The sequence below is a fragment of the Protopterus annectens genome, chromosome 7.part0, assembly GCF_019279795.1.
Source record: "Protopterus annectens isolate FY-2018-M chromosome 7.part0, PAN1.0, whole genome shotgun sequence".
Classification (NCBI taxonomy): Eukaryota; Metazoa; Chordata; order Ceratodontiformes; family Protopteridae; genus Protopterus; species Protopterus annectens.
The window spans coordinates 1,525,296,436-1,525,323,271 of record NC_056739.1 but is presented as its reverse complement, the minus strand read 5'-3'; positions in this window follow the sequence as shown (position 1 = coordinate 1,525,323,271).

Sequence of the window (26,836 nt, the reverse complement as noted above, 5' to 3'; positions counted from 1 at the left end):
GAAAAATCATCTCCCTCTTCATACCAATTTGCCCATCCAGGAAATGTTTGGAGTAGAGGTTAAGGAAGTTTCAGGAAAGAAAGAAAGAAATCATGCTCAGGATAATGCAGGAAGATACCAAAGGACTTACGACTTGGTTGAATAATTACAGAGATTCAAAACAAACAGAGAAATAATTAGAAGAGAAGCAAAGTGGTGGGGAAGAAGGGATGTTGATCATAAATTGTTATGCTGGAAGTTGGAAGAAATTAAAAAAAGAAAGATTGGGATAAAAAAATTAGAAAATGTAATGAGGGCTTATTTTTAAGCTGGAGAAAATTATAGAGGAGTTTAGATGTTTTTACAAGACGTTATATCCTAGGAGTGAATACATTAAAGCCAGTTTTGGGGAACAGAAAGGGGGATACTCCATTGCATTCAGTGCAAGCAGTTAGTGCTCCTGGGACAGAAGAGGTAATGGAAGCAAGTAAATATTTAAAGAGTGGTAAGAAAGATTGCCTTAATGTTTTTCAGACATTTTTTTTAATAAAAGATGGGACCACAAATAAAGGAGATGATAACTGGAATGTTTAATCAAATTTTAGTTGAGTGAGAGTTACTAAGCTGAAGGAGTGAAGCCACACTGATGTTGTTACAGAAAGGGAAAGAGGAGAAAGAGGAGAATATGGATGCTATAACTTTTGATAGTAAATTGGAAAAAACATTTGAGACATTCCATTGCCTGATATAAATGGAGATGAACAGGTAGGATTTGTGAAAGGTAGGGCCTCAGCTTACCATTTGAGAACTATAATTAATTTTGTTAAGTGAACTGTGAGATGATATATGAATATGAGTTTGATTAATCAGTATACAAAAAAGATTTTGACAGCATGAGTTGGGAATTTCTATTTGATATTTTAAGACAAGTCAGAGGGGGAGGAAGATGGTTTGTGGGGTGCGCACATTGTATACAAAGCCTTTGGTTAGGATTTTGTTTAAGGGAAAGTCAGATAAAGTATTGCCACAAAGAGGTGCTAGACAAGGAGGTCTATTTTCCCCAGTTTTTGATGCCTTGTATAAAGCAGGAGGATTTTTAAAGTCATTTTTGTCATTCTCTCCGTATATAATGTCATGAATCTATTGTGTTTACCATGGCTGAGACTGAAATAGTTCCAGTGTGTTCAGTGTTCTACCCCAGTTAACAAATTCAAACTAAAATAAAGTACAGTGCCATTTTGGGGAGGTAAGAGGAGCATGTATTGCTTTACAGATGGCTGTACAATATTATTGGAGAACATGGACAAGCATCCATTTATAACTTTGGCAATCTTTATGAAGTCTGGAGATGAATCAGGGTTGCAATTTCACCCAAGGAAGTCAGTTATGGTTAAATGGGAGGATATATTCACAAAAACATAGAACAACCTTGGTCAGATGATAAGACAGATGTAACTGTATATGGAATGTAGAACCAATTCACCAGAAAAAGTGGGAGGCAGTGAAGGATAAGGTTAGTAGGCTGTTGGATTGCTGTTCAGGGAAAGCTAATACATTAAAAGAAAGAGCAGAGGGGGAGAACTTTGATAATACCATGTTACACATAAGGATAAGGGGATAAATTTAAATGCAAGATATTGCAAAAGATCCAGAAAGTGTGACAGGTTTGTATGGAAGGAAGAGAGGTGGAATTTCCTGGATTAGAATGCAAGTAGCAAAGAAGGAAGGCAGGGCTCAAAGACATTAAAATATGCATTGCAGTTATCAGTTTAGAGCAAAGTCTCAGGGGTTATGAGAATAAACATCTTAGATGGTTTATGTGGGAAGGTTTTAATGAAATGGAAGTATCTACTAAAGTGTTGGTATGTACATTTCTAAGAATAAGAGAGATGGGGGGTTGAGATGCATGAACTACTGCTCCATAGAACTGGACTTGAAAGGAGAAATATGAGCTGGAGAAGAAAACTTTGGAGCTGAGGTTACCTTGGGTGGTATAAGTAGGACAGTTGTAAGAAATGGAAAGATTCATGAGCCTTTAGAGTTTATAGAATTTGATGAAATTGTGGATAAGTTTAGAGTTTGAAGGTGTGATTGATTTGTCTTTGGCATTTAATAAAGAAATGTAAACAGTCACTAGCAACAGAAGGAAGGTATGGTAAAGAACAGCAAGGTACTCTGAAGAACGGAAGGCACAGATGTGACTGTAGTATGAGGCAAAATGTAGAACAGGAAGGATTTATAAATCTTTGCATGGACCAGAAGCAGAAACAGCAATGCAACAATTAAAGAAATGATGGTTAATATAAAGGAAGAAATGAGAAAAAGCTGATTTTTAGGAAGAGTTTTAGGGACTAGCTAAAAAAACTTATATCCATGGCCCAGTAGGGTGTGTGCATTTAAAGTTTTTGCACAGATAATACAGAACAACAAGGAGGGTGAAGAAAAGAAATATGGCGACCTGGTGACAGTTGGAGACGTTGGCAGAGAGAAACATATCCTCTTCATATGTGGTCAGAATGTAGAGAAGTCCAGATAGTGAAAAATAATGGCCTTGAGAGCTGAAAGATAGCTTACAAGAAAGAAAATGAGAGAGCTTGGGACTTTACTTTGTAGCATGAACACAGCAAGTAAAAGGTGTCAACAAAAGGAGAGAAAGAGATAAAAATGTTGATAATATCAGCAGGGGTTAAACATCAGGTAGCTCGTGGGTGGAAAGAAGGTGCACTAGAAATATGGAGATTTCAATAAATGGCATACTGGGGTAATGGGGATGTGGTTAGGCTCAAGGAAGATAGGTAATTTGAAGTAAATGAAGAGTAGATACAAAGTTGATCCAAAGGGGGGGTGGATGAACATGATAGGCCAAAATATGAGAATACTTTTGGAACAGTATAGAAAAAGACCAGGAACTATCCCATGGTAGTGGGGTGTTGTGTTTGTTGATACAGAAAGAGTAGGGTATAATGACAAAGGAGGATGAGATGAGCATCCTTACATTGCTAGGTGGTGTAAAATATTGTATTATTGCAACAAAATAGTGTTTTTACAATATAGTAAGTTAGAATGAGTTTAACAACAGTTGCAGCATTTATCGTGTAATACTAATAAAAATTATAAAGGGGAATAACACTTCCTGTTCTAAATTCTGTGAAATTCCCCCTACGTCCTTGTCCAACCTTCTGTATTATACCCTCCTTCATCCAGGTAAATCTACCACCCGACCTACTCCCAGCCAAATACTGTGTTCACAAACAACTCATAAGCCACCTTACAAACCTTTCATCTTAGCAAATTAACCATAAGTTGGTTTTATGCAGATGACTCCACCCTGATCCTGATGTCTCTCAATAACCTAACCTTCCATGTGTCCTCCACCAATGGCACCATTATCGAACCTGTCTCAGTAAAACCAATTGTTTTATATGCCTATGTTAATAATATTTACTTGTGCTGTTTATTATATGTACCTTCTTGGCCTCTACTGAAAATGGACATGTATCCAGCTAGACTAGCCCGGTCAACAAATGTAAAATAAATAAAATAAACTTATTCGAGATATATGAAGGTTTCCAGGTATTGTTCTGCATTCTTCTCCTATCAGACCTGCTAGTCTCTCAATGTCTGCAGGAAGAATATCAAGGACACTCATTACTTCTTTCATGCATTCTAGGAAAGGAGAACATTCTACTAGGAATCACCATCCTTCATTCTCTCCCAGGTCAACATAATGACTCACGGGTTCCTTCCTGAAACTATGTCACCATTACCACAGAGTAAAATATAACTGATGTATTAAAGGGTTAACCATTTCAAAACATCTATGTGCTGTCAACAGATCTATTTTACATGATCAAACCACCTCTTCAGTGAACCACACATCATAGAGATGAAAGCATTGAAGACTTGAAACATCGAACATTAACTTCATCTCATCTGAACTCATTGCATTGCATTAGTTGGTCAACATCTCAGACGTCATGGTAACCTGGTCAGCAACAAAAGTAAATGTTCCAGTTTCCTGTTGAATGTGTAGTTCTTTTACAAGATGGCCTACTAATGCAATTCAATGTGTTCAGATTTGAAGAAGTTAATGTTCGATGTTTCAAGTCTTTGATGATTTGTCTCGATGATGTGTGGTTCACTGAAGTGGTTGTTTGATCATGTAAAACAGATCCAGTGCAAACAACTCTTCTGTTTTATAATCCTGAAGTCATTCATGGAATTCTGAAATGGCTTTGCCATCTTTTAGGAAAGTTTGTCTCAAATAAATAACGTGCCAAAATCACGGGCTAAAACTAAATGCCAAAAAAATGCATTGTTGTATCCTTTCGGAAGGCATCTACCCCAAGGAACTACTACATTGACAATAGGCCTGTAAGAGTTGACCCAGTTGTTTGGTATTTGGAAACTTATTTTGACAGTGATCTAACTTTTGACCAACATATGTCTATTGTTTTAAGTAAGTCCTTCTATATTGCACAGCTTATGAACAAATGGATTGTGTCTAGATCTACAGATGCCATTGTCCCCCTTTACTCAGACTTCAGTAGGCCAGTCATTTAATATAATGGCCCCTTTGACATGTATCTGTCCAGATGCATGCAACAACTGGAACACCCACAGAGAGACCTAACTAAAGCATACAAGGCTTAAACAACATGTCCTACATATACCTACTCAAAGCCCTGTCACTATACTCTGAATTTTACAGACTGCTAAGAGGTGACCTGTGCCTGACATACAAGGCATCCTCTGGCTCATTACAGATGGATTTACTCCACATCAGCAAGTCAAATGGCATCAGAAACACTTGCTCTAAGGATCTAAACCACTTCTGTGACATCGACAAGGAGGGACAGATATATCTCATAGGGTATACCACTGTTGTGGAACAAACTCCTCATCCTAAAACAAAGTTAATCCCTGTCCATTTTCAAGCACAACTTGGATCTATGGATTGGAAACAAAATATACCCCAGGACTGCCCCTTGCAGTACTAATGGACAGAGGCATCTCCTAAATGTTTTATCCCATGCATGGATTCCCTCAAATTATCCATGGTCGAGTCCAAACAGGCTGTGCAAACTTTTATTCCATAAAAACAGGTAAAATAGTGATAAAACTGTGAGCGCTTTCGGGATAACCCTTCATCAGACAATGTAACAGCTTTCATGAAATCTATTTAAATACATTTAAAAACACAACCACCAATCATCTCACTGCCCCCCTTTTCCTAAGGGCTAAAAGGTATACATGTATTCAACCCTGGAGGATGGTTTGCTGCTAGTTCTATAATCCAGTGTAGTTCATTATATTCAGTGACATTCACTGTGTCCTCCCCCTTCTACTCACGGGTAACCTGTATAACCATGAACTTAAAAGTATGTGTTGGATTCTTAGAAGTATGCACATACAGATCATTTCATTCATCTTTCTGTCTAATGCTGCACAAGTGATGTTGTATTCTGATTTTCAATTTACAATTAGTTTTCCCTACATTGTAACTGGTAAGATGAACCATCCTCCAGGGTTGAATACATGTATACCTTTAAGACCAGCCCTTAGGAAAAGGAGGGCAGTGAGATGATTGGTGGTTGTGTTTTTAAATGTATTTAAATAGATTTCTTGAAAGCTGTTACATTGTCTGATGAAGGGTTATCCCGAAAGTTTTATCACTATTTTACCTGTTTTTATGGAATAAACATTTGCACAGCCTGTTTGGACTCAACTGTTTTCTTGGACTTACACTGTTTTTTTGGCAAGCGAGTCCTTAAGGAGAGGAAGAGAGAATTTTTATTTACTAAATTATCCATGGTATGATCAACTTATTCTTGTTGGGGGCAATATATAATTATCAACCAGGGATGGGTAAGACCACTCCTTAACCAAATAGGATAGGTTATTTTGAGCACAAGAAGGGAACCTGGATAGGCTTGAAGTGGCCTAGAAGGGCAGCTACCCTAGTGCTTATCTATGAACCTATGAACCTATAATATAATGCATTTAGTGTTGTATTTGAACATAGTGTATTTGTTTCAAAGCATGAACTTCTTTCCACAGGTGTTCTTTTTTTATTTTTGAAAATGGCTATAAAGATGGAAAGCATATCAGTGCTTGGTAATCTCTTTTTATGGTAGCTAGCTTTTATTCCAAAGCCTTCATTTCAGACATTTGTGCAATAAAAAGGGAAATGAATATGCAATGATGGGGTACATTTTTGGCTAAAATATTAAAGGTTATAGAGGTAGCTCCAAAGTGCAGAGGCATACAGTCCAGAATGTGACCAGAATGATCCAGGAAGAACTACAGATCCCAGAATTTGAGGACCTGCCAGGGGAGGGTGAGGTTAAGCAGGCAACACTAACTCAGCTGTTCTGGCAGGAGACAGGATATTGCATGCAGCATATGTGCCAGGGATGTGCACTTGGCTCATCCAAGCTGCATGCATGCAGCAGTCTTCAATAGTGCATGAGTGATTTCAAGCATGACCCTGGGGAATGCATTTTGGGAGAGAAGAAGTAGCAGGACCTTGCATATGAGGCAAATGAACAGCAGCAACTGGGGATTTAGGAATAAAAAAGAACGCTTTATTGCTACCACAAAGATGGCCATACTTCAATCACTCATGGTGGGTGATGCGTTTGCAGAAGCATGGGGAAAACAGAGTTAAAAAAAGAAAAGAAAACTGAGCTATGTTAAACAATACTCAAAATATCTGCCTCACTCAGCATTTTTTTGTATTTGTCTTCCTAATAAAACCATTGATCTATGCTTCCTGCTGAATGTCATCATTGGTTGAGTCCATTACTTTGTATTTTATGTATTAATTTGTTAACTGGGTGAGTGGGCTACTGCTATAATCCAGGTCATTTGGCACAAATAACAAACAATAATAATAATAATAATAATAATAATAATAATAATAATAATCTTTATTTATTTATTTTACTATTTGTTCACTGGGTAAGTGGACTGGTCTGTTGACCCTTTTCAGCCATGACCTGAACCCAAAAAACAGAAAATACATCACCATTTTTCAGTCAACAATATTATTTACAAAATGAGTACATATCAAAATTCAGAATATAGTAAAACTGAATACAAGTAGGGTAACATTAAAATATTCAGTCAGAGTGCACTGAGAAAAAAAATATATACATGTATATGTATATATATATATATATATATATATATATATATATATATATATATATATATATATATACACCACACACACACACACACACACACACACACACACACACACACACACACACAGAAAATGCCATTTAAGATATACATAAAATACACTGCAATCATACATATGTAATATATAAAATCCTATACACATTGCATATAAGATGTCACATTAAGAGGCTAAAAAAGTTTATTAAATGTATTCTATTATTCATGATATTGGATGGTAGGGTCTATATTATATCCTCGAATGCTTAAAAAAGCGAACGCTGATTGATCGAACTTATTTTCGCGAAATTGCAAAATATCGAAGCAGCAGAAACTCAATTTTTTTCCTAGGGAAAGAATTCGGTTGTCCATTTCTGTTGCTTCTGTATTTTCAGTGTTATGGTGGAAAGTTACCGGTCGGATTCAGGTAAGTGTGCGATTGTGTGTATGTGAGTGTTAGGGTGATTTAGGTGAGTTAGGGTTAGGGCTCAGGTTAGGTGTGTGTGCGATTGAGTGGACATGAGGGTTAGGGCGGATTTAAGTGAGTTAGGGTTAGGGAGCAGGTGAGGTGAGTGTGTGATAGTGGCGGACCTTAGGGTTAGGGTTTGGGTTAAGGTAAGTGGGTAGTTAGTGGTGTGTGCATAGTTTAGTGTAGGGTTAGGTATCAGATTTTAGGTGTATGTGTGTGGATTTCTGTTTGTTTGGTGTGCTTGTGTTGTGTGTATGTGTTTTGGATCAGTGATTTTTTTTGTCCCTGGGAAAAAAATCACTGATTTGACAGTTCGAGATTGTAAGCTTTCGCTTAAATTAGGTCGATCAATCAGCGTTAGCTTTTTTAAGCGTTTGATGATATAATATAGACCCAGGATGGTAAATTACCTAACCATTGTCATGATAGAAGTTGCAGGTAAAGAGATACACTTTAAATGCATCTTTGTAGGTTTTAATGGTTTCTAGATTTTTGATGCCTGAGTACCATCAATGACTTCATTTTAGCATGCACTGAAAGTAAGAGACAATACATTACCTAAATTACCTATACAATAACCAAAAATGGAAGAGATGATATTGTGCTCAGTGAATGAAAATGTATGTCTTTTATATATTCTCTTTAATAAAACAGTATTTCTCACAAAAAAACAAAAACAACTAAAAGCTATTTGCAATAAGTGCAGAAATGTGAATAATTCCACTTTAGCATGCTATCCTAGGTAAATGCCTATTAAATGCTGGTAATGTTTGATGAATTATCCATTTTATTTGAGATATTGACACAGATAGATAATAAATGTTCTACAGGTATAGTTTTGAATGACATCACATTTTGTTTTTTTTCTAATGTGCAATGATAAGTTGTTTACTGGATATTGTAGGAGCAGCTATACAACATGTCTTCTTTCTTTCCTTACTAGTCTAAATGTTGGCCTTTTCAATTTAAATGTACCTTTGTCACAAATTCTCAGTTGAACATCTAATGGATTTTATGGCAAAGAACATTTGAGAATGTGGTCATATAGAACTGGAAAATAAAAAGCAAGGATGAAATAAAAAAAAAAACAACTACCCACTGCCTTAACCAGAAAGCCTACATAAACTTTATCTGACCAAACTGGTGTTAATACTTCACACCACAAGTCCACTTGTATTATAAGAAAAATGAATATACTTCTGTTCTGAGTGATGAGGTTTGTCTTCTTAACCCGCACATTCTTGAATCTTGACAATGTGTGATCTGCCATCAAATTGGCAAACATCTTGTGATTTGTACATGAAAGCTCAGAGGTAGTGCCCCTAGACATGAATAGCTGTCTTATAATTGTTAGATGACATGTCTGTTTGCAAATGGTCAAGGCTATACATAATAGAGGATCTCTAACCAGTTTATGACTTCAGACATATACCATTTCACCTTACTGTACTTTCCAAATATCACATTATGATTGGGATTTCAGTCATTACTGGGCTCATGACACTAAGCTACTTTAGGTTAAGCTTTGTTTATTACTTCACCTTAATAATGTAGTGGACTTGTGTTTTACAGTAAAATGTATGTTAGCATGGTATTATGCACTTTTATAAAAATGGAAACACAAGTTTCAGGGGTTTTGTATTTCCATGTGCAAGTGAGGAAACAATTATACCACCACCACAAAAAAATAAATAAATAAAAAAATTAAAAAGTGCAGCTTTCTGGATCCTGATGAATGCATCATGATTTGGACAAATGATTACTAACATTAAACTTGTGTTAACACCTTGAAGCAAATTAAGAGTGCTATATATCTTGAATATGATAGCCCCAACTTTTATAAGCTTATATGCATTTCTGCATACCTCTCAACATGTCAGTGAAAGAAATATGGACAAAGCCAGAAATAATAGGGGGAGAAGGGGCCAAAAATGGGTACAGCTTTTAAAAAAATGCTCTTATAAACTTAGAAAGTTGCTAGAACAACAGGTTTTAAATTATTATGATTTTTCTAAAGGATATGAAATCTGAAATTCAAATATCTTTCATTGTGTATTATTATTTAATGACTTCAAACCTCAATAATTTGTGGGAAAACCACAAATTTTATGAAGAACAGGCCAAAAATATGAGGCAAAAATCTGGATATTTGAGAGGTATCCATTTCTGTAAATGTCTTATAGCGTAAGCCTTATAAATGACAACCCCAAGAACATTTTCTCTTATTTCCTTTAAAAAATTATTATTTTAAAACCAAAGACTTTAAAAACTGCTTCTCTGCTTTTTTAAAATTTTATTCTGCACTATCAATATTATAGCACTTAATGTTTTGCAAACAAACGCTACACCCATTCAATAGACTTATCTAGAAGATCGGCTTTCAAATTGTCCTAGTTTCACATTTATGCATTTTCCACTGCTGTGTTTTGGCTGCCAATCACTCCAGCAAGCAACTGCTAATATATTTACTCAAGAAGAGGTTGCTGTTAGCCTTAGGATATCTAAGGCAGTTTTGCTATAGATACTAAACGTATGTAAGGTCTTTTTTTCTTGTTTACCAACTTACAGACATTCCAAGTAGTTTATGCCATGCTTAAAAAATGTGACATCTTAGCATTATTTCTTTTATAGCAGCTGACTTCACTTGATCTTGTGGCATCCTCCTTCCAAACCAAAGAATGTTTTGCCACTTTATTAATCACAAACACACCTGCAGTTTGTTAAAATGGAAGAAAAACACATTTTAACTGGCTGTACCACATTTTTGAAATGGCTGACTCAGCATGTGTGTATGCAAATGACTCAAACTGTAAAACAATTCCTGAATATTCTACACCTTCAGGCACACACCTGGACCTTACCCAACAAAGTGAAGAAAATTACATTTAGGAGCAGTTCCCATGAAATCCACTACATTCCTTTCTCTATATAAACATACACAGTTTGACATGTAAATACGGTTTCTTTGTTTAAAGACAAACAATTACAGTCTGAGTTAATTATTTTAAAAAGTCAGCTTTTATGGGTGTACAGAATTATACCCACTAGGAGGGTTGGCCAGCTATTAGTATGTCAAGGATAACTTTTTATGCTGAAGTAACCATAGTAATTCATTAGTGAATAGAGTGATATGCTTGGCTGGCTGCTTCTGGGGGAGTGGTAAATCTGTTTTCTTGGGGTGATAGCATTTCTTATAGCACTGCTTAGACAAGCATAGCCTCCAGAGAATCGTATTTATAACATGGAAAGTCAAAAAGCACAACTCTGATTGGTTATCTCAGTCAATCATATGTGAGTACATAAAAAACACAAATGACTGAAACTGTTTTAGCATCCAAAAAAGAAGAGAATAGTTAGACAACATCAAAAATAATCATTCACGATGAATTTTAAAGATAACTTCTGTACAGTACCAGTATAAGAACTTACTTCAGTAATTCTACCTATTCAAAAAGAAAATCAGTAGAAAATTGCTGCTTTGTTAATCATGACTCAAAAATGTGAACATTCTGTTTTCAGGAAATCTTCAAAAACAAAATGAACTCATTCTGGTATTTGCACCAATCAAATAACTTTCACAACTAAGTCTATTTTCAACCTTTGCATTCATGTTCTAACCCATCTTCTTGAAAATGAATCTTTCTTCTCATAAAGTAAACTTTTAGTCTCTCAAACCTGTGTCAAGACAGAAATGGGCACTGTTATACAAAACTTGAATGGCTGCAGCAGGATGACTGCAAAATAAGGAAGATTTGTGCTAACGAATGTTCATAAAGCTATTCTTTCCAGATAGACTGATCTAATGCAATAATTTATGCTCTACACTAAAATGACACAGTTTTCAAAAGGTGCACTTAAAATGGTTGCAAATGGCCTCTGCTCTCTTGTCTTTATCAGCATTAGTTGCTCTTCCATCTGCATTTCAATTTAATGAACTCTATTGAATTATAGAGTTAGTGGACAAAAATTATACAGCGCTGGGTGCATGCTTAAATTTTGCGGACTGTAATTGCAGTCCTTAAAATTGTGAAAGGATAAGTGAGAAAGGATTGAATACATACCAAGCTGGAGGCAGCATTACCTCAAATGATTCTCCTTTCTCCAAGGTACAGTAGTATTGGAGTTAGTGTGTGTGTACATATATATATATATATATATATATATATATATATATATATATATATATATATATAGATACATACACACACACACACATATATATATATATATATATATATATATATATATATATATATATATATATATATATATATATATATATATATATATATATATATATATATATGTGTAGCAGGGCTGCCTGGGGGCACAAAGCGATGAAACTCTCCCCCAATACAAAAACAATTTAGCAGAATAACAGAGAATTTTGAATTTCTGTATTTATTTATTTATATCTCAGTTTATTTTGTGGATTTGCAGGACCCACAATTTTGGGTCTCACTTTTGTGACAGCAAGCCACAGAGTCCACAGAGTCATAGTACAGATGTCTCAGGCAGGATTTATTCAAAACAGGTCAAAACCATTGACACTTTTAATTTGGCATTCACTGCATACTATGTGATCAAGCTCTTCTTAAGCACTAGTTCCCTTACAGCACATTGGAAAGCATTTGCAGTATCCCACCACTATCAAAGTCATCTGCAACAATTCCCCTGCATAGATATGGACCATAAAGCGAAGCTTACTCATTCCAAACAGCTCCAAGGTTTCAAACCTTTTACAGAGTCTGAAAAAAAAAAACAGTCTTCACTCAGTTAGAATGCTGGTTGGAAAGCTATGTACTTCAATGTGAAAAGCAACATGGTTTTCTCAAGGAGCACAGCACCACAATTACTTAACCCTTGTCCCCTACATCATTTATGGGCAAATTAATAAGGACAAACTCACATGCATGCTGCTTGCGGTTTTAACAAATACATTTGACTTAGTTCCATGTGAGAGCATCTTAAAGAATTAAATCAGTATGGCCTGCAACAAACACCTAAAAGCTAGTTCACCAACTACTTACTGAACGGAACAATTGTAATATAGAATGACAGCCGGCCTCTATCGTATCCTTCAATGGTAAAGACAAGGGTGTCACAAGCATTGCTGTTGGGCCCCCTGGGCTTTACCCACTTTATAAAAGCCTTTTCCCTTTGTCTTCCCAAAGTACACTCCCTTTTATACAAGAACAGCCTTGCTATCTGGTGCTTCAGTCATTCTCATTCAAAGATCAAACATAATCTTTTAACTATTCAAAACTGGCTAAACAATATGTGCCTGTTATCATCAACTATAGCAAATCTGAATCAATGCTCTTTGCTACACAGAAAAAGAAAAGAAACAAAAAGACAATATGCTTCCCAGTTCCAGAGTTATAAGCTCTGCTCCTCGAAGGGGGTATGTTGGCCCAGTTCTGACATATTACAAAACATTATTAATAGGGAAGCAAAAAAGTAGATGCCTATAATTAAACTGAAATATGTTCTACCAGTCACAGCTGCTAACTCTTCCTCAAATCATTTTATATTTTTCTGCACTCATCAAATTCTTCAGCCTCATAGGCTCATAGGTTCATAGGTAGGTACTAGGCTATTGGCCCTAGGGCCTATATAAGCCTAGCCAAAAAGGTACCCTGGCATTCGCCACCCAAGAAAATTACTTTCCTGTGCCCCTGTCAAGCAGAGCCACAGAGGTGATCCCCAGGGTGAATTTCCTATTTCCCATCCAATCATCAAGATTTTTCTTGAAGCGTGCTAATGAGGAGCTTTGTTTGATATGGATAGGTAGTTTGTTCCAGTGTATGGGAAGTCTCTGGGACAGGAATCTATCCCTCCAGTATGTTCTGTTTATTGTGGTGACAGGGTTTAGGTCCATAATGCGTGTAGCTCGGAGGGATTGGGATTTCTTTAAGTGGAGCATGTCCAACAACTTTGGGTTTGACATAGCTTTGTATGTTAGACAGAGATTGCCTCTGAGTAGGCGATATGCGATGGAGTAAAGCTGGAGTTTTTTGAGATGGTCTGCATAGGGCATCTGTTTGAGGCTGGTAATCCTCTTTGTGAGGTATTTCTGCAGCCTTTCCAGTTGTTGTAGATGTCTTGTGAGGTACATACCAAAAGGGGCTTTGTACTATATAATGGGTCTAATGAGTGATGAGTAGAGGAGAACAATGACCTCTTTTTTCCTGGATGAGAAACCTTTTGTGATGAGGTGTGCCACATAGAAGGATTTCCTGACTACTGTGGCGATGTGATTATCAAAGGAGAGACTACTGTCCACCTGTGTCCCAAGGTCTCTTATCACACTTTCAGTGTTAAGTAGACTACCACCTATGTGGTAGCTCATGGGTACAGAGTTTTTACCAAAGGGGATGACAATGCACTTTTTGGCATTGAGCTTGAGGCCATGGCTTTGACACCAGGCATCTGTCTCAGTGAGGCCCTTTTGTAGGATGTCCACATAGTTAGGAGTTTCAATTATGGCTCCTAGTTTGCAGTCATCTGTGAACTTCTTTAGCCAAAGACCTTCTGTGTTAGCCTGCACTTCAGGAAAGTAGATACCAAACAGGAGAGGACCTAGGACTGAACACTGTGGTACTCCACTTATCACCGGTCTGAAGTCAGATTTGGAGTCTGCTGCTTTCACGGTGTGGGTTCTGTCAGTGAGCCAGTTGGCAATCCATCTTGTGACATAGGGATTTATACTCAGTTTAGTGAGTTTATCTATAATTCCAGAGTGGGGATGGTGTCAAAAGCCTTGGCTAGATCTAGATAGGCTGTGTAAACCACTTTACCCTCATCTACGGCTTTGGTGACTGCTTCAAAGAAGTCTATCAGGTTTAGGAGACATGATCTGCCTTTTACAAACCTGAACTGGGTGGTCCAGAGTTTGGAGATTACCAATGTCTTTGTTTATAAGTTCCATGAAGATGCGTTCCATGGCCTTGCAGACCAGGCTCGTTAGACTAATGGGGCGGTAGTTCCCAGGATTCGTGGTGGCTCCCCCTTTGAGGAGTGGGATAACCGTCACTGTGCACCATTCAGTGGGCACAAAGCCTGAGGTGAGGCTATGATTGAACATGGTGTTTAGGTGGGGTGCCAGTTCATTCTGTAGTTCGTGTAGAACGCAGGCTGGGATGTTGTCAGGTCCCATGGATGCTGTGTTCTTGGCTTTGGAGAGTGTGCTTTTACCTGTGCAGCCATGATTACAGGAACTTTGCATTCTTCCGGTATAGAGATGGGCCCTTTAGAGGGTGAGAGGGGGGTAAATTTAGCACTGAACCTATCTGCCAGGATGTTGGCAATATCATTTGGTTCTGTATATTTATTGCCATTGTGCTGTAACTCAGAGCAGATCTGAGTGTTGCCATTGAGATTCTTGACATAGCTAGAATGATTTGTGGCTGTCTTTAGAATCAGTGGCGATTTTATATTGGTAACTAGCTTTGAAGGATTTTATGAGGGATCTCAGCTTCTTACTGAGGCTGACCAGAGAGTTCCTCCAATCATGAAATTTTACTTTTTTTTGCAACAGTTTCTTTCTTCTGTTGTAGAGTTTGTTTATGGCAGGGGACCACCAGATTGGTTCCTTTTTTGGAGAATAGCATCTTGGTTCTGTTAGGGATAGCATGATCCATGCACTCATGTAAGTGCTTATAAAGTGCATTTATGTAGGACTCAGCAGTCGTACTTTTATTGTCTATCTGCATGGGTGTCGTGAAGTTTGACACTTCTGTCTTAAGAAGCGTGAAGTTGGCTTTGGAGACTTTTTTTTACAGTGGCTTTCCTAATGGAGGGTGGGGCGGGATATGGATGTCTACAGTGATTAGCTTGTGGTCGGATATGACCAACGAGGAATTGACCTCTGGTGTGGAAGACCAGTCACCCATGTTGGTAATGACTAGGTCTAGGATATTGCTGCCCCCTGGCAGGGGTGTGGATAAGTTGATCCAAGGCGTTGGAATTTATGAATTCCAGAAAACTTTGAGCAAAAGAGTTGGTACATGAGTAGTTTTCCCAGTTAATGGTGGGGTAGTTGAAATCACCCATTATTAGGGTGTTGGGTTGTACCCTAATATTTTTCAGTGTATCAAGAAATGAGGAGTGGGAATCCTGGGGCATGGTGGGGGATCTGTAGCAAGTTATAATTTGGATTGTGGTCTTGCCCAGAGTTAGTTGCACTTGTATAATCTTGGATGCATTATGCTGAGCAACTAGTCTGGAGGTGTGGCTATCCTTAATGAATATGGACACGCCTCCACCTTTAGTGTTTTGGTCCAGGTTAGGTGGCCAAAAGTGTAGTATGAATTATAGCCTGGTAATGCAGGGGTGCTCTCTGGAGCCTTGAAAAAAGTCTCTTTCACTGCACAGATGTCAATGTTCTCCATTTTAAGGAGTACCTCAAGTGAATGCATTTTGAGGTTTAGACTTCTAGCTCTAAGTAGCATTATCCTCAGATCTTGCTTGCTTGTACCTGTTATGGTGGTAAATTTGTCATTTGAACCTTCCCTAAAAAGGCACTATAGGGGTGGCAAGAGCCTTAGCCAGTATCCAGAATCCCAAGGGCGACAGGTGCCAGCCATCTCTGGCAAAGCATCGTGGTCTGTCGATCATGTCATCCCAGGCAGACAGATACTGGATCCCTTTAGAATGACACCAGAAGCTTAGCCAATTGTTGAAGTCAATCATTTTGTCCTTGTACTGTGGTATCATTCTGGGTGATGGCAAGATGTTACTCAGGACTAGGGTCATACCTGCCTGGGCTACAAGATCGGAGAGCTCATCCATGTCTCTTTTCATGTAGTCCAGGGAGGTACATCTCAGGTCATTTACACCAACACAGACAATGACAGAGTCATATTTGTACTTGTTGTGGAGTGACCTGAGTGCATGCATTATGTGGCAGATCCTGGCACCCAACAGGCAACTGACAGTAACTTTCTCCTTGTTTAGCCTGGTGAGTGGAACATCAGTGTGCCTGACTATAGAGTCACCTATGAATAGAGTGTTGGATACGTTGTTATGTCCTATGGGCTGTGGTTGAGTGGCACACTGAGTTTGTGGACTATGTGTTATTTGGGTTGTGTTGGGGGTGGAGGTTGCTTGCATTTCTGCTTTGGAGGTCTCTGTTTCTTGACCAGATTTTTATTGAGAGCCTCTGTGAATGTATGTGTGTGTTTTGTGTTGCTATGGGTGTGTTTTGGTGGTGTAGGTTTTGAGGGACTATGTGATGTGTGTGGTGCGGTGCAAGTGTTTACCTTCTCCTCTTGACTGTCTAGTCCAGTCTTGGGTAAAGAGAGTTTTGCTTCCCAGTTTGGCTATATAACTGCATCTCTCACAGGTTGTAGTGTTGCTTGGTAGGAGGAGATGGTTGTCTGTGTACATGAGGCAATTGTTGCATTGCCCCAAGATGCCCAGATTCATCAAGTATACAGGAGAAAACACAGGGGGCTAACCCTTAGACATGCCTGGATAGGTGCTTATTTATTAAGTACTAAAAACTGTTTTCATCTAGACAAGTGAGGAAAGTTGAGTGCTGTAGTAATCTGTAGCTTATTTAGTGCTTACAATGAGTTCTGAACAAGTGCTGAGCTCAAAGAGACAGATTTGCATGCTAAAACTTAAAAACTAGCTAGTTCTAAAGGAAAATTTGAAGAGCAAACTTTATGGCACCTGGAATAGTTTAACCCTAGCTAAGCGGCAATGCATAAAGTGTATATATATATTTTTTAATATAACAGTTGCAAATGAGCAAACTGATTTAAACAAATTAACCAGTTAACCAATAAAAAGCTAAAAACTGAGCCCCATTCCAGCAGTCTTCGATAAGACAAGTTCTAATTGCACACTCCTGTCACTAGAGTGCAGGGGAACCTTCTCCAAAAAAGATGGTCTGGATTAGTGCTCAAGTTATACAAACAAAGCTAGATTCAGCAGATCTGAATTTAGTCTATACTACAGCAAACAAGGCATACCAATTTCAGAAAGAAACAGTTCAAATAAGCAGGCACAATAAGCCTTTAACCAGAAACTCCCAGCTCAGAAGGGCAGAATCTACCCTCTACTCACACAAGAGTGCAGACCACACCTTCTTAATGTAAAATAACTGGCCTGAAGCCCAAGTACTTAAACCAGAACTAATACACTTTTATGATTACAGACACTAAGCCTTCAATCAGCAACTCCCAACTTAGAAGGATGCAAGCTACCTGTCCTGTCACAACAGTGCAGACCACAAACCTTCTTAATGTAAAACAACTGGTCTGAAGCCCAAGTGCTTCAACCAGAGGCTTAGAATAACAGTTACAATTTAATCAGGCTACTAACAAGCAGTAATAAATGCAGCAGAATAAATGCAATAAAGGAGGAAGATACACAAATACAGTAAAAGCAGATGAATAAAGTGTAATTTTTATATAACAATAGAAAATGAGCAAACTTATTTAAGCAAATTACCAAATTAACCAGTAAAAAAGCTCAAAACTGAGCCATGTTCCAACAGTCTTCAATCAGACAAGTTCTAACTGCACACTCCTGCCATTAGGGTGCAGGGGAACCTTCTCCAAAAAAGATGGCCTGGATTAATGCTCAAGTTATACAAACAAAGCTAGATTCAGCATGCCTGAATCTAGTCTATGCTACAGCAAACAAGGCACACCAGTTTCAGAAAGAAGCAGCTCAGATAAGCAGGCACAATAATTCTTTAACCAGAAATTCCCAGCTCAGATATTCATCTACAAGAGAATCACACTATCTGATCCATTTGAAGGCAGGCTACCTCCTTATCTATCTCAAAGCTATCCTATACAGTGGTATCCAAGCCTACAATCTCCTGCCTCTATTACAAAGTCCACCCTTAAGTAGAATTCTAAAGATGAAATATGTGACTAAGTTGCACTAATCCTTCTCTTCACCACCCTGCACTCTCACTACCATTATGTACTTCATAAAAAGCAAACAGTCCCATTTCATCTGTAGTATGTGGAATTCTGTTCCAATGACAATTAGAATACCACTCACCATGGGCAGCATTTTACATGAAGCTTAAGGAACCCCTTCTTAAAACAAAATGCAGCTATTTTTCTGGTGCAACATAACTTGCTACAGATGTTCTCTCTCATCATCTCAGATATTACCTGTTGCCAATTGCTTTACAGCTGTAAACAGTGTTTACAATTCACTTACATTCTATGTATACTACAAGGTATGTTTGTTGTTTTACTTTATTTATTTATTTTATCTGACATTTGTTATATATGGCCTTTTCCCCACTGTATTGCGACCCTGGAGTTAGTATATATAGTAAGGGGGGTGTGGGAAGCACCGTCCCCCACATTGGGGGGGTGAGGGGTCATAGCTCCCCACATAGTTTGGATATATATTAAAAAATATATATATATTCTCTTTTCCCATCTTTGCTGAACTAGATTAGTCCAGATTTCAGGTTTTGCTGACTTCCAGACTGTGGTATAGTTTCCTGTGTTGCCCATATCCTTACTTGGATAGAAGGAAGCTTCTCTGTTCACCAGTGAGAGTGGGGAGCTTTGAGCAGTCTATCTGTCCCTGGAGGAGTGGTCTCAGCCCTGAAACTAGTAGCTTATTAGCCGTTTTCGGTCAATTCCTATCTCTTTCAGTTTCCCTACTTTAAAACCCGCATTTGTGCAGTTTTGCATGATTTTGCGCATAGCACAGCATTGGGCAGCACCACTTAAACGGGTTTAAACTATTCCCGACTCCACAAAGTCTGCTCTTCACTTTTTCCCTTGGAACTGTTCTAAATCTCAAAGTAAGCACTCTATTGAATTCTAAAGCCCTGCAGTTGCTTGTATAAGTAATCTTATAAGTAAGCACTAATAAACTAAAGCACTACATCCTCTTATACTCCCTTTAAGTACTTGGCTCCCTATTGGTCATTTCTGATCAGTCAAAAAGTAGTTCCTTATACTATTCTGGCATGTCTAAAAGTCAGTTTCGAGTTTACTCTCCAGTCCAGCTGGTGAATCTGGGGATCTTGAGGCAATGTTACAACTGCCTTATGTACACAAACCACCCTCTCCGCCTCCCAACAAGCTCAAATATATGTGAGAGATGCAACTATATAGCCAAACTGGAGGCTGAGCTCTCTCAACCCAGTACTGGCGCAGTCAGTCATGAGGAGAAGGTAACCACACACACCACAAATCCAGTCTCACATAGACCTATCACAACAGGAAACCAAACACATAAACACACAAAAACATACTTGGAGGCTCTAAATAAAAATCTGTCCAAGCAGCAGAGACCTCCAAAGCAGACATCCAAGCAACTGCTACCCCACAACAATACCCACGTATCATATAGTTCACAAAGTCAGTGTGCCACACAGCCACAGCCCTTAAGACTAAACAACACACCTAATACACTTGTAATAGGTGACTCTATTGTCAGACACACTGACGTCCCACTCACCAGGCTGAACAAAGAGAAAGTCACTGTAAGCTGCCTGTCAGGTGCCAGGATCCGCCACATAACACAAGCACTCAGGTCACTCCAAAGCAAGTACAAATATGACTCCATCATTGTCCATGCTGGTGTGAATGACCTGAGACGTACCTCCCTGGACTACATGAAAAGAGACATAGAGGAGCTCTCTGATCATGTACCCAGGCCGGTATGACCCTAACCTTGAGTAGCATCTTACCCTCACCAAGAATGATGCCACAGTATAAAGACAAAATGATCAATTTTAACAAATGGCCAAAGTATTGGTGTCATTCAAAGGGGATCCAATGTCTGTCAGCCTGGGATGACCTGCTCGACAAGCCACATTGCTTCACTAGGGACGGCTTGCACCTGTCACCTCTGGGCTTTCGAATACTGGCTAAGGCTCTTGCCACCCCCATAGTGGCTTTTTTAGGCAAGGCTCAAAAGACAAACCCACCTCCATAGACAACACAAGGAAAAAGAAATTAAGGGTAATGCTGCTCAACGCCAGAAGTCTAAACCTCAAGATGCACAAACTCGAGGCTCTCCTCAGTATGGAGAATATCGATATCTGTGCAGTAATAGAAACCTGGTTCAAGGCTCCCGAGAGCACCCCAGCACTACCATGTTATATCTCATACCATGCTTTTCAGCCCCAAAACTCGGACCGAAACACAAAAGGAGGGGGAGTATCCATATTCATCAAAGATACCCACACCTCCAGGTTAGTGGCACTGCACGAAGCATTGGAGACCATCCATGTGCAACTAACAGTGGGAAAAACTGCTTTTCAGTTTGTAGCCTTCTACAGACCGCCCTCCCAAACTCAGGAACCCCACTCGGCATTCCTGAGAACACTGGAGAATATGAAGGTCTCTCCAAACACCATTATATTGGGTGACTTCAACTACCCAAACATAGACTGGGAGCACTACTCAAGCCCCAACACCCTCACCCAATGGTTCCTAGAATTTATAAACTCAAATGCTATGGAACAACTGGTCACCACTCCCACAAGAGGGGAAAACATATTGGACCTGATCATCACCAACATGGGGACTCTATGTTCCATACCAGAGGTATACCCCTCATTGGTAAGATCTGACCATAAATTAATCTCACTGGACATCCATATCCTGTCCCCACACCCAACCAAGGAAACCACGGTGAAGAACTTCTCAAAAGCAAACTTCAGACTTCTCAAAACCGAGGTGGAATCCTTGAAAGCCCCCGGGCCAGTGGAAAATACAGCCCAAACTGCAGAATCCTTTACAAACGCATTCTATGGACACCTACAGGAATGCATGGATTGTGCTATCCCAAATAAAACCAAGACTCAATCCTCCAAAGGCAGGAGACCTGTCTGGTTGACCCCAGCCATAAATAAGCTATACAACAGAAGGAGGAAGCTACTACATGATAGAGCAAAATCCCAAAAAGGGAAGGCATCTCTGATCAGTACTAGCAAGAAACTACGATCCCTCATAAAATCATCTAAGGCCAGCTTCGAAAGAAAAATTGCACAAGACACTAAAGATAATCACAAGGCCTTCTTTAGTTATGTCAGGAACCTGGGTGGCAACTTTCAGATATTCTGAGTTAGTGCAAAATGACAAAAAATACACTGAACCCACAGACATTGCCAACATCCTGGCAGACAGGTTCAGTGCTAACTCCCCCCCCTTCCCCCCCAAAAGAGCAAATGTCTATCCCAACAGAGTGTAGCCTCCCTAACATCACAGATGCACATGTGAGAGCTGCCCTCTCCAAAGCAAAAAACACAGCATCAATGGTGTCCCGGGCTGCGTCTTACATGAGCTCCCAGAAGAACTGAACCCTCACATAAAGTCACTGTTCAATCTCAGCCTTACTACAGGATATGTACCCAAGGAATGGCGTACAGCAACAATGGTCCCACTCCACAAAGGTTGTGCCACAATGGATCCCAGAAACTATCGCCCTATAAGCCTGACTAGCCTGGTCTGCAAAGCTATGGAGCGTATCATCATGGAACTCATAAACAAAGACATTGGGAACCTCCAAACACTGGATCCTACCCAATTCTGTTTTGTTAAGGGCAGATTTTGCCTCTTGAACCTGGCTGACTTCTTTGAAACAGTCACCAAGGCCATAGATGAAGGGAAGGTAGCCCACACAGCCTATCTGGACCTCGCAAAAGCCTTCAACACAATACCCCACTTGGGCATCATAAATAAGCTCACCAGCTTAAATATCAACCCCTATGTCACAAGATGGGTTGCAAACTGGCTCAGGGATAGAACCCACATGGTCAGAATTGCAGGTGCCATGTCAGACTCTAAACCAGTTACAAGTGGTGTCCCACAAGGCTCAGTTCTAGGACCTCTCTTGTTCGGTATATATTTCTCTGAGGTACAGGTTAACACGGGAGGACTATGGCTGACCAAGTTTGCAGATGACTGCAAACTGGGTGCCATAATCGACTCGCCGACTGACACAAGCATCCTTCAAAAGGGTCTCACAGAGACAGATAACTGGTGCCAGAGCCATGGCCTAAAGCTAAATGCCAAAAAGTGCATAGTCATCCCCTTCGGGAAAAACAAGGTGCCCACAAATTACCACATAGGTAGTAATCCATTAAGTACAGAAGAAGTAATTAGGGATTTGGGGACCCAAGTAGATAGCAATTTCTCCTTTGACAATCACATTGCCAAAGTGGTTAGAAAGACCTTCTATATAGCCCACCTTATCACAAAAGGGTTCACATCTAGATAAAGAGAGGTCATTGTGCCCCTCTACTCATCACTCATCAGGCCCATAATTGAATACAATGCCCCATTTGGGATGTACCTTACCTGACACCTGCAGCAACTGGAAGGACCCCAAAAGTACCTCACCAAGAGGATCAAGGGACTCAAACAGATGCCCTACACAGTTAGGCTAAAGAAACTCCAGCTCTACTCAGTTGCTTACCACCTACTCAGAGGCGATCTGTGCCTGACGTATAAAGCCATGTCCAAACCAGAATTAATGGACATGCTCCACCTCAGGAAATCCAAATCCCTTAGAGCTACATGCTCCAGGGACTTAAACCTCAGCACAGAAATAAATAGGACATGCTGGAGGGACAGATTCATATCACAGAGGCTCCCCTCACTCTGGAACAAAATCCCAATCCATGTTAAGCAGAGCCCCTCAATGACCCTCTTCAAGAGAAATCTTGACAAGTGGATGGGAGATCTTAGGTTTACCCCTGGGATCTATTCTGTGTCCCTACTAGACAGAGGCACAGTAAACTAACCTTAAAAGGGCTATGTTCTGTGACCTACTATACAGAGGCACAGTCAACTAATCTAAAAGGGTGGCGAAAGCCAAACACACTCTGGCTAGGCTTATAAATGCCCTAGGGCAGATAGCCTAGTATCAACCTATGAACCTATGAACCTATGTTCAAGAAAGAGTAACTTATTGGAATTGCAAGTGTCCATGTACATAGTTCAAAATATTTAAAATAGGTGGGGGGCTACGCCCCCCACAACCCCCAATGTGGGGGGCAGTGCCCCCCACCCCCCTTACTATATATACTAACTCCAGGGTCGCACTACAGTGGGGAAAAGGCCATATATAACTTTCAGTGAAATGTGTTTCAGTGAATTGTGTTTTCAGTGAATTGAGCTTTCAGTGAATTGTGCATTCAAACGTGTTTCAGTGAAATGTGCTTTCAGTGAATAGCCCTAGACCCAAAGGAATATAGTGCATAAACAACATGTCCTGTGTGGACCTCCTCAAAGTCCTATCCCTGTACTTGGTCTCCTCCAGACTGCTGAGATGCAATCTGTGCTTGACTAACAAAACATCGTCTGATCCAATCTGATGGCAGAAGGACTGTATACTGAAAGGCATAATAATGTGGCAGGATTGTTGCACTGGGGATTGTACAAATGTTATGGTATTGAAGTGGCTGAAAAACACTGGAAACATAAGCCACAAAGCATCATAGAAAATGATGACGTTTATATCACATGAGACCAGCCATTACCAACAGTTCAAAAGATAGGTGCTAGAAAACTGGATATAGTGGTTCAAGAAAAGAAGACAAGAGCAGCATTGATCATTGAAATTGCTACACCCAGTGACTACAGTGTCTTGCATACAGAGAGACACAAAGTCATAAAATATCAGGATCTGCAGGCAGAAATGAGAGTAATGTGGAAGAAAGATACCCAGACAGTTCCAATAGTAGTAGGAGCAATGGGTCTTATAATAAAGAATCTACAATCGTATTTAGATATGTTACCAATCCATGCAACTCCGTATGAATTGCAGAAGGAGTCATTACTGGGCACATTGCGGGTGCTCTGAAGAGCACTTCTGGATGACATCAAAGATTGAAACAATACTAATTTCATTAACTTTAATCATACTTTGACTTATTAGGAACCCAAAAGACTTGGTGTATTTAAAAAATGGACCTGTTGCACATTCACAAAACAAATAGCATCAGAGTGACCTGATCTAGGGACCTAAACATCATCTGCAACATAAATAAGACATGTTGGAGAGACAGGTATATGTCTTGGAAACTCCCTCTTCTCTTTAACAGGCTATCCATTCATGTGAAGCAGAGTTCTTCCCTCACTCAGTTCAGGCATAACTTGGACCATCATCATCAACCCATTTTTTCACATTTTCTACATGGGTTTGTGGTATTGCGTCAACTGTCTGTGTCTATTTTGACTCAGTACCAGTCTCCTACCATCTGCTATAGTCATGCCTGACAGTCACAGGTACTCCCTCACACAATCCATCCATCTCTTTACTGGATGCCATTGATTCCTCTTGCTGTTTTCCTGTCCGTCCCAAATCTTCTTCACCAGATTGTCTCCGGCTTTCCAACACATGTGCCTGTACCACTTGAACTTCTGTTTGACCTGCTCTGCAATTGGGGCTACTTGGGCTTCTTCTCTGATGTCCTCATATCTTCTTCTGTACCATAGTGTGTATCCTACCACCCATCTCAGGCATTTCATCTCTGTCACCTCTAGCCTCCTCAACTGCCCTTCCTTCAGTGCTCGGGCTTCTATTATCACACAGTAGTACTGGTTGCACTACTGTTTTGTGCACCTTACCTTTCAGATTCTTTAACATTCTTCTGTCATACACTACCCCTGCCACTCTGTACCAATTGGCTGCATCCCCTCTGCTTCTAGCTTTGACCTCCTCATTTAGACTTCCCTTCTAATCAACCACCCTTACCAGGTAATTTCATCTCTTACCTTGTTCCAGTATTTTCACTTCAATCCCAATTCTCAGCTTCTGATTTCCTCCATTTGCTGCCATTACAAACAACTGTCTTATCTGTACTCATTTTCATCCCACGTGCCTTCAGTTTTGCATTCCATTTACCTATCCTTTGCTGAAGTTCATGTTCAGAATCTGTCTGTAATGCCACATTGTCCCTTCTGACCTGTTTACTAATGTAGTCTATCACCAACTTGGCCAACAGTGGAACTCAGAGCTGGACCCTGGTGCATACCAGTTCCCTTTGGAAACCCCTCTATGAGTCTGAACACTGCTTGTACCTGTGTTTTTGGATCCTTGTGCATACCATGCACTAATTCTACCAATATTTCTTGGACTTCAAACTATTGGAGGACTGCCCGAATTATCTTTCCTTGGACCTTATATATGATTTCTCTAAGTACAGGAATTCACAGTTGGACTCCTTCCACATATCTACTTTCGTCTCAACTATGTGTCTCATTGCAAACATCAGATCAGTTTAGCTGCATCTGATCTGAATCCACCGTGCTCATCTCCCATCTTACTTTCTACTACTCTCTGGATTCTTTTATCAGCTACTCTCTTCAGAACTTTCTTGCAGTGTGGCAGGAGTTGCCCTGGTGGCCAAGTGGTTAGTTTCCCAGTGAAAAATTCTGGTGATTCATAGTTTCTCTTTGTAAATTTCTCAGTGAAGCTGTCTGAACGAATACAGATTCGGGTAAGTGTAAATCTGATAAACCAAAGTAGACCCATCATGACATATGAGAGAGGGATGGAGGGATAAGAGATGTTAGGCATACTTGTCAACCTCATAGAATAACATTTTTTGCCTAGCATACATTTACTGAAGGATATGATGATGAAACTCAAATGTCTGCCATGAAGGCTTGACTGTAATCATCTTTGAATTACCAGGGCAGGGAAAAAAGAGGCATTGTGGATGTCCAGACAACAGGGTCAGATATGTGATATGTAGTGTGTGCATCTATATATTTTACTTTGTGCTTTTGTGTGGCAAAGTGATTGAGAGGGAGGGTGCCGGTGCTAACATGATATGAGTGCTGTTGTCAACTACCATGGGAAATGCTAAGCTACACTTTACAATAGTTAACTGTGATTCAGCAACATACAAATGGCTAATGTGTCTCTGAATCCCAAATTGCCACATCATGAAAGCAGGACCTTTTTACTGCGTCCATTATGGTTGCAGTGGGCATCTATATGAATCTTCAGGCATTTATTCAAAAACAGTGGTAAAAAATGTGCTGAGGAGACTTGGCATACTGTTTTTTTGAGAAAATAAGTCAGAGTCTGATGTGTGTATTGGAAAATGGTGACTACACTGCATGTTTAATCTATAACCTAAACAATATATGAAGATGTCATCGTTCACAAGCTAGACGTCCAGTAGTGTGGTACTTCTGAAATAGTGCACAAGTACTGATACACAGATAAATCAGTAACAGTTTTACA